The sequence below is a fragment of the Mustela nivalis genome, assembly GCF_964662115.1.
Source record: "Mustela nivalis genome assembly, chromosome: 13".
Taxonomy (NCBI): Eukaryota; Metazoa; Chordata; class Mammalia; order Carnivora; family Mustelidae; genus Mustela; species Mustela nivalis.
The window spans coordinates 63121634-63134803 of NC_139032.1; the positions used below are offsets into that span (position 1 = coordinate 63121634).

At 38.9% G+C, this 13170-nt stretch overlaps 1 protein-coding gene across 1 annotated transcript in view; it reads right to left on the reverse strand.

Annotated features, from left to right (window-relative positions):
* The window catches only part of ERP44 (endoplasmic reticulum protein 44), a 93568-nt gene that overhangs the window by 31553 nt on the left and 48845 nt on the right, over positions 1-13170 (reverse strand). The gene's annotated exons all lie outside the window — the stretch shown is intronic.

Consider the following 13170-nt stretch of genomic DNA (forward strand, 5'->3'; position numbering starts at 1 on the left):
TAGTATGTAGAGTCTAAAAATAAGAACCTAAATCAAAATGTATACTGATCTCATTTGCAGAAATCACAATTACTAAGATATAGATTCAATCAGGATGTGAAAACCTTTAAATATTTCTGCTGCTCTTTCCAAGAGGTGGCAAATATGAGAAATCAATATTTTCTAGGCACTGGAAAAGCTCAAACGCCATACTACTCACATGGATGAAAATGATAAAAGATACAATGAATTTTTAAAATGGAGGGGATCAGAGAGTGGACTGAAGAAGCCCAAGGTGACATTTTTGTTTTTATTTTATTTTATTTTATTTTACACAGAGGGAGAGAGACAGCAAAAGAAGGAACACAAGCAGGGGAAATGGGAGAGGGAGAAGCAGGCTCCCCACTGAGCAGGGAGCCCGATACGGGGCTCAATCCCTGGGCCCTGGGATCATGACCTGAGCTGAAGGCAGCCACATAACCGACTGAGCCACCCAGGTGTCCCACATTTTGTTTTCTTAACTGAGTTGTTAAATGAGGGCAGAATTCTAAAATGGGGGCACAAGAAATCCTGACAATTCTCTTACCCCGCCTTGCATTTCTAGTAGCTACAAAACAAAACCAACAGAACAGCAATAAGGCTTTGCTGACCACCTTAATTTTCAAAGAGATTCTATGGTAGAAACAAGTGTACTAGAGAATATATACATATGTGTGCTGACAGTTTCATGGGTGTATACGTAGGTCAAAATTATCTATTTGTACAGTTTAAATATGTAGTTCACTGTACGTCAATTATACTCAGTATAGCAGCTTTAAAAATCTAAGTGAATACGGACTATACAAAACAATGACAGCTACACCTTGTGGGGTCTGACACAAACTAAACACATGATGACACCAAGAGCATATAAGCTGGGGTAGGAGAGGTGACGAGCAGGTTAATGATCCTAAGTATTTTAAGGTCTTTGTATGGCTCAGGAAGAGGGAAAAGTACTTACAGTATTTGGTTAAGTCCCGGTATATTCGTGTTTTCTCTAGGATAAACAATCAGAGAGCTAAACCGATGTGTTAGGGGTTATGTACGAATATGGGTTCTCAGTAACTAACAGCACATTTCAGTAAACTCCATGGAACATCTATAAAGGAGAAAATAGTGCTTGACTACTAAAATCCTTTGAACAGAAGACACACCTAAGCAAAAGAAGGGACCCACTGGTATGAGGCCAAAGAGAGTACTTTATTCACCAAATCACAGAAATCTGAAATAATATTAAGGTATCTTAATATACACATACTTAATATAGACACTAATGTATTTAGAAGCAGGTACTTCTTGAAGCAGAAGACTAGTGGATGTATTACTTTTTCAGCCTGATGGGTTATAATGAGAAAACCATCCTTGAGGTGTTGTAAGAATGGTGGGTTCTATCACCTGAACAAGGAATTAATGAGGTTACGTTGGTGCTGCAAACAGAGGGGTGGGTGTGCTTCGTCAGCAAGCAGAAGTCTTTTAAGATAAACAGAAGCGCCTGCTGTAAGGCAAAGGCCACGAAGGCTAAAAACACCAGCCCAGAGATACAATAAAAAGTAGGAACTTCAGGGACGCCTGGGTGGTTCAGTTGGTTAAGCAGCTGCCTTCGGCTCAGGTCATGATCCCAGCATCCTAGGATCGAGTCCCACATCAGACTCCTTGCTCGGCAGGGAGCCTGTTTCTCCCTCTGCCTCTGCCTACCATTCTGTCTGCCTGTGCTTGCTCTCTCCCCGCCCCCCTCTCTCTCTGATAAATAAATAAAATCTTAAAAAAAAAAAAAAGTAGGAACTTCAGCTTCTTAATGAAAAGACCCTTCAGTCCCCAGAACACCACATAGGGAATGTCTGCAATGATGTAGAATCGAAAACCGTTTTAATAAAAATACTGTCACATGAGGTTAAATAATTCTACTGGCCAGTGCCACAGTGCTGTGGTCTGGAATATGGAAAATGTCTTTATAAAAGTTACTATTTCTTGGGCGCCTGGGTGGCTCAGTGGGTTAAGCCGCTGCCTTCGGCTCAGGTCATGATCTCAGGCTCCTGGGATCAAGTCCCGCATCGGGCTCTCTGCTCAGCAGGGAGCCTGTTTCCTCCTCTCTCTCTCTGCCTGCCTCTCTGCCTACTTGTGATCTCTCTCTGTCAAATAAATAAATAAAATTAAAAAAAAAAAAGTTACTATTTCTTCCCAAATACCATCAAGAGAGGACTGCTTAAATACAGAAGGTACACCCATACAGGGAAGTACTAGGCTGTTATGTAAAGGGATGAAAAAGATGTCTTTATGCAGCTAAGGAGCCATCTCCAAGATAAACTGTTAAGTCAAAAAAGCCAGGTACAGAAAGATGGGTATAGGTATGTCATTTTGTATAAGAAGAAACTTGGGAAAGAAATATAAACACACACACACACATACACACATTATACGTGTGTATGTGTGTGTGGGTAGCAGCAAATGTGTGTGTGTGTGTGTGTGTATATATATATATATTTTTTTTTTAATACATAATCTTTGTGCCCATTCTCCTCCTCCCTCCAAAATTACACCACCAATAGGAGAAAAAGCAAGAAAAGGTCAGAGGTAGAATTTAGATTTCCTTGACCATACCCTGGTTTCATACCTTAACTCTGGAACTATTTTACTATTTTTAATAGTAAAATAAAATTAGTTTTAAGGAAATTTTAATACTAGCATTGTTATTTTGAAATAAACACACATAAAGTACATGAATAATTATGCTAATGCCATTAAGAGTCAAGATTTTCAGCATCAGAGAAAAAAGGATACAAACAGAAAATTGAGAAAATTAAGTAAAAGCCCTGTACCAGCAAAAATCCATGATGAGAACTAGCTAATCCAACCAAATAGTTAAGGAAGAAATAATTACATTTTTGCACAAAGTTTTCCTAAAAATTGAAGAGAAGTGTTCACTTTCCAACTCATTATATGAGGCCAGTATTAACCTGATTGCAAAACCAGACAAAGACATTTTAAGAAAATTACCAATATCCCTGATGAACAAAACCAGAGGGCTTATACCAGTGGACTTCAACACTTACTGTGAAGCTACAGGACTCCAGACAATGTGTTACTGGCATACAGACAGACAAACAGATCAATGGAATAGAGTCCAGAAATTGATCTACATATACCTACAGAAGTGATCTTTGATCAAGGTGCAAAAAGTAAAATCTAACTACATATCCTTATAAAATACACATCATAAGGATGCTCAAAGCTTGAAAGAAGAAGACTAGGGAAAAATATACTGTGCAAAAACTAACCAAAAGAAATCTTGTGGGGCACCTGGGGGGCTCAGTGGGTTAAGCCTCAGGTTATGATCTCAGGGTCCTGGGATCGAGCCCCACACAGGCTCTCTGCTGAGCAGAGAGCTGCTTCCCCCATCTCTCTGCCTGCCTCTCTGCCTGCTTGTGATCCATCTCTCTCTGTCAAATAAATAAAACCTGAAAAAAAAAAAAAAGAGAGAAATCTTGTATAGCTATATGAATAGTAAGTAAGTATACATTAAGGCAAAAAGCTAGAAACCAAGAGGGATCCTTCATAATAAAAAGTCCAATTTCCCAGGCAGATGCAACAATTCTGAATTTATATATATCAAATAAGTCTAGAAATATATAAAGTAAAAATTTACAGTACTATAAAGACAAATCTATAATCACGGCAGGAAATTAACACCTTTCAGTAACCAATACAACAAATGTAACCAATAAAGTCAGGAGAAACTGAACAACACATCTAAGAAACATGACTGAACTGACACATGCAGAACACAATATTCCAAAGCTGCAGAATGCACGTTCTTGACAGGTGTGTATACATTATAAAAAACAAACACGATGAGTCACAAAAAAGTTCTCAACAACTTTCAAATGATTCAACTCATAATGAGAATTAAAAACTATGCAGACATGGATCGGAGACAAAACCACAAGAGAAACTGGAAAATAATGTGAACCGAGTGATAATGAAAATATCTATAAGAACTTGCAGCATGCAGCCAAAGTGATAGGCAGAATGAATTTATGACATTAAAACAGATTATGTCAGGGGCGCCTGGGCCTCTGCCTTCGGCTCAGGTCATGATCCCAGGGTCCTGGGATCGAGCCCCGCATCGGGCTCTCTGCTCAGCGGAGAGCCTGCTTCCTCCTCTCTCTCTCTGCCTGCCTCTCTGCCTACTTGTAATCTCTGCCTGTCAAATAAATAAATAAAAAATCTTTAATACATAAATAAATAAATAATTGAAAGTAAAATAATAAAATAGATTATGTCAGAGGGGAAAGGCTGAAAAACAAAGAGCTAAGCATTCATCTTAAAAAACTGTAAAAAGAACAAACAGAAAACAAAGGATAAAGGAGTGAATGAGAAAGGTAAAAGCAAAAATTAATGAAGTGGAAAACAAATACACAATAAAGAAGATCCAAAAAGCTAAAATCTGCTTCTTTGCAAAGACTAATAAAATTGATAAACCACTAGAATGACTGGTCGAGGAAAAAATGAGAGAGAAAACAATTTAAGGAATGTAGAAGGAATATTTAACTCAGATAAGAAGAGAGTACTATCAATAACATGATGCCAATAAGATTTAGATAAACTTTTTTTACTTTTAAGATTTATTTATTTGAGAGAGAAGAGAGAGAATGAGAAGGGACGGGCAGAGGGAGAGGAAGAAAGACTCTCAAGCAGATACCTTGCTGAATGCAGAGCCCAACAATCCTGAGACCACCACCTGGGCCGACAGCAAGAGCTGGACACAACCAAACTGCACCACTCAGGCACCCCTAGGTAAAGTTTTTTAATTCTCATTATTTCTCCAAAGAAGACATCCATCTGACGAACAAACACATGAAAAAATGCTCAACATCCCTCATCACCAGGAAAATGCAAATCAAAACCATAATGGGGTATCACTCACACCTACCAGGATAGTTAAGTTCCAGTGGGGGTTACGTCCCACAAAGTGTTGGCAAAGATTTGGAGAAAGGGGAATCCTCCTGCACTGTTGGTGGGAAAGCAAACTGGTGCAGTCACTATGGAAGACAATATGAAGGTTCCTCAAAAATTTAAAAATAGAACCACCCTACATTCCCATAATCACACTACTGGGTATTTACCCAAAGAAAACAAAAACACAAATTCAAAAGGATATATGCGCCCCTATATTTATTGCAGCATTATTTACAACTGCCAAATTATGGAGGCCGACCAAGTGTCCACTGATAGATGAATGGATAGAGAAGTGGTGTATACATACAATGGAATATTATCCAGCCATTGAAAAAGAATGAAATCTTGCCATTTGCAACAACATGGATGGAGCTAGAACATAATGCTAAGCAAAATAAATCAGGGAGAGAAAGACAAATACCGTATGATTTCACTCATACGTGGAATTCAAGAAACCAAACAAATCAGTAAAGGAAAAAACAGAGAGAGAGACAAAACCAAGAAATAGACTCTAAACTATAGAGAACAAACTGATGGTTACCAGAGGGGCGGAGAACGGGTAGACGGGTGAAATAGGGGATGAGAATTCAGAGTACACCTATCATCCTGAACCCTGAGTAATGTGTAGAGTTGCTGAATCACTACACTGTATGCCTGAAATTAATTATGACACTATATGTGAACAATACTGGAATTAAAATTTTAAAATTTCAAAAAATTCTTATTAAGACACAACTTACCAAACTAACACCAGAATAAATAGAAAACATAAACAGTCCTAAAATTATTATTAAGTAAATTAAATACATATTCCATAGCTGTCCCACAAAGAAAACTCCATTGCTAGAAAGCTTCACCATCAAGTTCTACCAAAAATTTAAGCAGCCAATAATGCTGTTAACACAAACATTCCAGAGAATACAAAAAGAGCGAACATTTTCCAACTAATTTTATGAGGTCAGCATAATCTTTCTGCCAAATATGACAAGGAAATGATAAGAAAAGAAAAGTATATTTTAGTCTTACTAAGGAACACAGATGCAAAACTTGAAAAGAAAATGTTAAACTAAATTTGGCACTGTGTACAAAGGATAAAACATCACACAAGCTAGATTTAGTCCAGCACTTCAGTTTAATGTTTGAAAATCGATCGATGTAATTCATGACCTTAACAGAATAAAAGAGAAAAATTCCACTACAGTGGCCCCCTCACTGGTCCACAGAGGATATGTTCTAAGACCCCCAGGGGACGCCTGAAACCATGAATAGTACTGAAACCTCTATATACTACGCTTTTTCCTTTACATACGTACCTATAATAAAGTTTAATTTGTGAATTAGGCAGAGTAAGAGATTAAGCATAACAAATAATAAAATAGAACAATTATACTAAACTGTAAAAGTTATGTGAACATGGTCTCTCCCTCTCTCAAAAAATACCTTCTTGTGCTGTATTCACCCCTCCTGTGGTGATATGAGATGGTAACATGCCTACGTGAAGAGATGAGGTGAGAGGAATGACATTACGTGAGACTACTACAGACCGCCTGACAGTTCACCTGCTTGGGAACTGCATATGGCCACGGGTGACTGAAACCATGGAAAGCAAAACCACGGATAAGAGGGACTGCCATACCTCTCAAAGGCAGCAGGAAAACATTTGATAAAATTCAAAATCCATTCACACTTAAAATTTTTTGGCAAACTAGAAATAGAAGGGAACCTCCTTAATCAGATAAAGGGTACCCAAATTAGCAAATACCAAACAACTTGATAGTGAAACACTTGAAAGCTATCCTGCCGAGATCAGGAAAGAGACACAGATGCCTGCTAGGGCTTCTGTATCACAGAACAGAACAATACTGGAGTTCCCAGTCAGTGGAAAAAGAAGGAGTAGATACATTAAAAAAGAAATAAAAATATTATTACTTGCAGGAGATGTTACTGGGTTCATAGAAAACCCAAAAGGGAGCCTCCTAAAGAATTTCCATTTCCGGGGCGCCTGGGTGGCTCAGTAGGTTAAGCCACTGCCTTCGGCTCGGGTCATGATCTCAGGGTCTCTGCTCAGCAGGGAGCCTGCTTCCCTCTCTCTCTCTGTCTGCCTCTCCATCTACTTGTGATTTCTCTCTGTCAAATAAATAAATAAAATCTTAAAAAAAAAAAATTTCCATTTCCAAGTAGGATGTAGTAGGTGGAAGAAATCTACTGGTCCTGCTGTGACGACTAGGAAAAGAATATATATTTTTTAATTTTTTAAGATTTTATTTATTTATTTGACAAAGAGAGAGAGATCACAAGTAGGCAGAGGGGCAGGCAGAGGGAGGGGGGGAAGCAGGCTCCCCACTGAGCAGAGAGCCCGATGCAGGGCTCGATCCCAGGACCCTAAGATCATGACCTGAGCCGAAGGCAGAGGCTTAACTCACTGAGCCACCCAGGCACCCCAAGAATATATTTTTTTACATCATAATTTTAAAAGAGATCAGACACCATGAAACCAATGAAGAATAAGTGAACCGAAATCTTAGAAAGGAACAGACCATTCCTAAGTGAGCAAGAATCACCCACTGGCTATTTTCTTTCCTATATGCTGCCTATGTAATTCCTCTTAAAAATTAAAACTGTAATTTGTGCAGATTTAGGGCTCAGGACCATGCCTGCATAGACAGAAAGGGAACTCAGCAAAGCTTTTCATGGTCCCCTGGGCTGGGGGAACTATGGGGGGTTGGAAGGACCCTGAGACACACTATGAGCTCTCCCCTGAGGACATTACTAAATGCATGGGGCACAGGAAGCTGGAGGCTGGGCCAGAAAAATAGAGTAATATCCCTCATGGCCTTGTGGTGCTTAAAAAACGTGTACTTGTGGAAAGGGCCTGCATCAGCATCAAACACATAGCCAAGATATTTGCCAGATTTTGAAGCTGTATAGGCAAAGGAAGCACTTAGATATTGAAGAACACCATGAGTTTTTAAGACAAACTGGAAGGTATCTGTGCCACATACTAGAGATAAATTAATAATATTTGGAATACCTGAAAACCATTAACAAAGAACCTCCAGAAAGATAAACGGGCTAAAGATACCAGTTGATTTATAAAAGAAACACAGCCAAGTTAATGTGTAAAAACACATGCTCATCTGTAATCAAGAAGTTACAAATTAAAACTAACAGATAACATTTTGCCCATCCTTTTTTGCAAAATAATAATTAGAAGTTTTTAAATTCAGTAAAATCAAGCCCTACAAAGGGAAGATATTCCTACAAAGTCCAATTCAGGTGCACATTCAATATTAGTAAAGCTAAACTAGCCTAGCTGGTGCCTAACTTGGCAGCAGAAAGCCATAGAATTTTTCTAATCCCCAGAGGATTTGGCAGAAAGTTTATGACGTAGACCCATTAAGGAAGGAACTAGTCTAACTGGACACATCCATTTTCTATTCATGGCCTAAGGATCAGTAGGAAAATGGACAGTAAGAGACACTGCTGGAGTCATTAACTTTCTTAAATTAGTGGGCATAAAATGGGAAAATAGTGTGCTGATAACAAACATGCGTAAACCAGAAGTAAAGTAAATGAGATTATAGGTGGACTCCAGAGAGGCTTAAATTCTAGGTTAATGGAGTTTGCATTTTACCTGTGATAAGCAGCCACTGAAGCAGCAGAACAGGGCTTTAAAAATATTCACCTGGTGGTAAATCAGGGAGAATCAGGGAGACTAATAAGGAAGCTACTGCAATAGTCCTGGCAGAAATAACAAGAGTCTGTTTACAAACTTTTAACATTACAACCCTTAGGTTGCCTTAAAATTCTAGTTAGGGATAGAAACAAATTAAATAATACTTGAAGAGTATTAGAGGAATAGATACTTGCCTGCTTAATTCTCAAACAACACTGTGGCAGCAGGTGTGCTGCATAATGAGGTGGCTTTTAATTATTAAGAAGCAAAAACCTTAAAATTACATTGATCAATAATCTCAGACATAAAGGTGACTTTTTACAGGCTTTGGGCAAAAATGATTTTAAGATAATTATAATGTGACATTTTGACAATATAACAAAGAATGATTTAAGGGGTATAATAAATGTATTTTTTTAATTAACTAGATGGATCAAATGTTAAAATGCTTGTCAAAGGAATTATAAATTTCAGAAGGTTAACAGCTCTCTGATTAGAAAATTAGCATGTACTTTTGCTTCAATGGTCACTTACTTTCCCTTGATGGGTTCTGCCTGCCCGCCAGCCCACCTTCCTCACTCCTGCCCAGCAGGGCTCCACGCGCCCGCGGGGAAACTGCCTCCCTCTCCATCTCAGCAGTGTGTCTCCCCACTGTGATTACCAATGGCAGATGGTTTCAACAGGAAGGTCTCACTGTTCTTTTGGTTCAGGGATGATGGCCACTGCTGCCTCTGTACCCTTTTCCGTTCCCAAACCATGCCTTCCCCACATTAAGGGTAAAACAACAACAACAAAACACCACAACAAAATAAAGCCCTAAACAAAAATCATAAACAAAGCCTAGAAGCTTACTCAGGAGTCAGGCATCCAACTTCTGTTTTGTGCACATGAATTCTTAAGCGTACATTTTCTTTTTTATAGTTTTTAAGTTGAAATATATTTGACATATACCACTGTATAGTTGAAGGTATACAATGTTGATAAATTTATTTATATACTGCAATACGACTGTCACTGTAGTACTAGCTAGCACCTTACCACTTCAGTAGTTACCACTTTTTATGGTGAGAATAATTAAGATCGAGTCTTTTAGCAAGTTTGTTTTTAATACAATACTGCTGTCTACAATTATTTTCTTATTCTTAATGCCTCATTTACATATAGCTCTTATAAAAGCTTCTCAATTTCCACTATAGAAGGTTCAAGCTGTACCAGAAGGCACACAGGTAATACTAACTCTGGTATTTGGAAGCAAGTGCTGCGCAGTTCAAGGACAATGACAAAGTACTTCCCTAAAATGCTAGCAGGAGTGTGAATGTTTTGCACTTCCCGGCAAATAATGTCTGGAATGTCTCTTGCTGTATGCCATGCGCCCTAGAGCCACTGGAGGTCAGCAGAGATCCTAGTCCCACCAGGGGCAGATCGAGGAGTCTTTCCACATCTAAGGCAGCAAGACCACCAGGAAGAGTGATGAATTCAACTTCCAAACTCCCCATACAAGGAGGACACAGAAGGTGTCCATGATCAGCAGCTGAAGCGAGGGCAAACTGAATTGTGTGTATGTGTAGAAATTTTGGAAAACAGACAATTACAAAGAAAACAAGAACCATTTGTAGTTCAACCACCACTAGGGAAAACCACTGGCAACATTTTTTTCAAAGATTTATTCATGTACTTGAGAGAGAGCGCAAGGAGCAGAGGGAATAAGAATCTTCAAGCAGACTCCCGACTGAGCACAAGACTCCCGACTGAGCACAGGACCCAAGATCATGACCTGAGCCAAAATTAAGAGTCAGCCACTCAACTGACTGAGCCACCCAGACACCCCCCAAATTTTGATTATATCTTGCTGACTTTGAATAGAAGTTGCTTAACAAGCAGTGACATGTTTCAATGGAGAAAAATATAAACTCTGAGATTAGTCAAATAGTTAAGTGCCAGTATCAACACTTGCAGAATGGGTATCAGCAGCTTGGAAGAAAATCCCAGGAAGAGCAGAATAAAAAACACTACCATAATGGCACAGAAGTCAGTATTATGTAGAAAAAAACACACGAATTAATGACTCAGAATCAGAAAGTGATGTACAATAGTCAGATTCCGAATGCGAAATTTTTTCAGGATTACTTCAACAAATTTATTTTCCTTTTTAGGTATACACACAAATGATATGACGAAAAAACCTTTAAGTCCAAAATAGTTCTCCTGATAAAATTTCTAAGTGAAAAGCACTGTTATAGTTCAATTTTTCTCAGTTTTTTTTTTCAGCTACAGATAAAAATGCCTTAGAATCAATGACAAATTAGATTTGATGAAATATTGCAGAAAATACTGAATCATATTGCTGGGAGATGAGATAATCCACATGAAATTCTTAATGGAGCACCTACACAACTAACAGTTCATAAATGTTGGTTACTACTCATTACATCTATCCACCCATCTGTTCAACAACTATAATGGGGCGCCTCCTTCGAGTGAGGCACCCTTCCAGTGCTGGGGACACAAGGGTAAAAAGACAAGGTCCCCTCAATTACACAGTTTATATTTTATCATTATTATCATCATCATTACTATTACGATTACTATTGCGACTAATTGTTTCCACAGGCTAGAAGCTTAAATGAAATTCATAAAACTCTTAATACATAATACATTTACCAAAAAGAAGTACCAGTATGGATTCCCAAAATACAATATAAGAAAAACCCACTATGATAGTCAGCAATAAATATATCCTCAGCCGAGATGTAGAGATTCCTTGTAGGGGACCCCCCTCCCCTCTGCCACACACACACACACGGGAGAAGCTAAAAGGGTGACTGTCAGATCTGTGACATGGATGAAACTGGACACCTGAGTCCTGTGCAGGGTGAGTGAGGACACCTGCTCTGCTGCCATCAGAACTCAGATATAGATGCCCACCAGGTGGGGAACAGGTTGTTCCATAACATTCTGCCTCTTGAGTCTTTTAATTGCCCTGACTTCCTTTTCCCTTTTTCTCTTCCTCCTACTTCTCTCCTCCTACTCTGTTCCCTACTTTAAATGCAACAAATGGAGAAGTCAGGGGCTCGGAAGGTGAACTAAATTTGAACCCTAAGATGAGGGTTATTTAAGCTACAAGCTTTACACTGGGGTTTCAAAAATATATGCCTAAGCTTAAAACATGGGAAGTTTCCGGATGACACTCTAGTGTCAGTCTGAGTTCAAAATTCTCTTTCCATAGTTCCCACCACTTCTCCCCGCTTTTTTTTTTTTGGTCAGGGGACAGGAGAGGGGATTAAAGCGGCTGCATCTAGCTCATACGTAGAAGCAAAAGGGCAGACAGGGTGCAATTAGCCCGTTATATCTACCTTTGCCTTCTTTCTCTTATTCTACGTTCTCGGCCTATTTAGCTCAACATTTGAACAAACCAAGTCCTAGGAAAGGCATATAAAGAAGTGACGTTGAGGTAGGGCAGAAAACAGTCCACAGGTAGAGGAGAGAGAGAGAAGAAAATGCAGGCAGCAAACCAAAGAAGGGTGCTCTGTGGCCGTGCATGGAGATCGGCCTTCCTGACCAACTAGGAAAGAGGCATAGAAGACAACTCCCAAAGAATTTCCAACACAATCTAAGGAATGAGTACATGTATTTCCTCCCTAAAGGGACTACTCTGAAATATTCACTTGGAATGTTTTGTGAAAATTAGAGCCATTACATTTTAATAGTTATATAATTATGTTGTTTGGTTTTTGACCTTACAGTCTCACCTCATCCTTAATTCTTTTTTAAAAAGATTTATTTATTTATTTGAGAGACAGCGAGAGAGAGAGAGTGAAGAGGGAGCAAGGCTGAGGGAGAGAGAGTATCTCAAGCACATTCTATGCCCAGTGCAGAGCCCGATGTGGGGCTCGATCCCACAATCCTGAGATCATGACCTGAGCTGAAATAAAGAGTCAAATGCTTAACTGACTGAGCCACCCAGGTACCCCTCATCCTTAATTCTTAAACAGGGCTAATAAAGTAAAAATAAAAAAAAAAAAATGGTAACTTAGCAGGGGCAGAAATTCCCAAGACAATATACAAAATTTATCGTGAAGTTAGATTTCACAAATAAATTCAGATATGGGTCACACCTCACTTCAAGCTTGCAACCAACTAGGAAGCAATAAAATAGTCATTAAAGTTTTTAAAAATTTCATGCAAGCCAGGGCTGTTTCATACATTTCGCCACATTAATTTCTTCCAGGAACCTACACTTTTTTTTTTTTTTTTGGTCAAGTCTTTCAGCATATATTGATAAGATAAGGGGGTTTTCTGAATTTTACCTACTGATAGGGATTTATTCTGTTTCTTAACTAATAAGTCATCTTTGCAATTATGGGCATAAATGCCACCTGGTAATGGGAGACTCTTCACAAAGGCACATCTTACCTTCCGTGACAGCTGGTGGTCAGACAGACGTGCTCATGCCCAGGAGGTAACAACTCATGAAAGGCAGCAGTTTCAGGACCAACAAAATGGCCTCAACTGCCAGACCT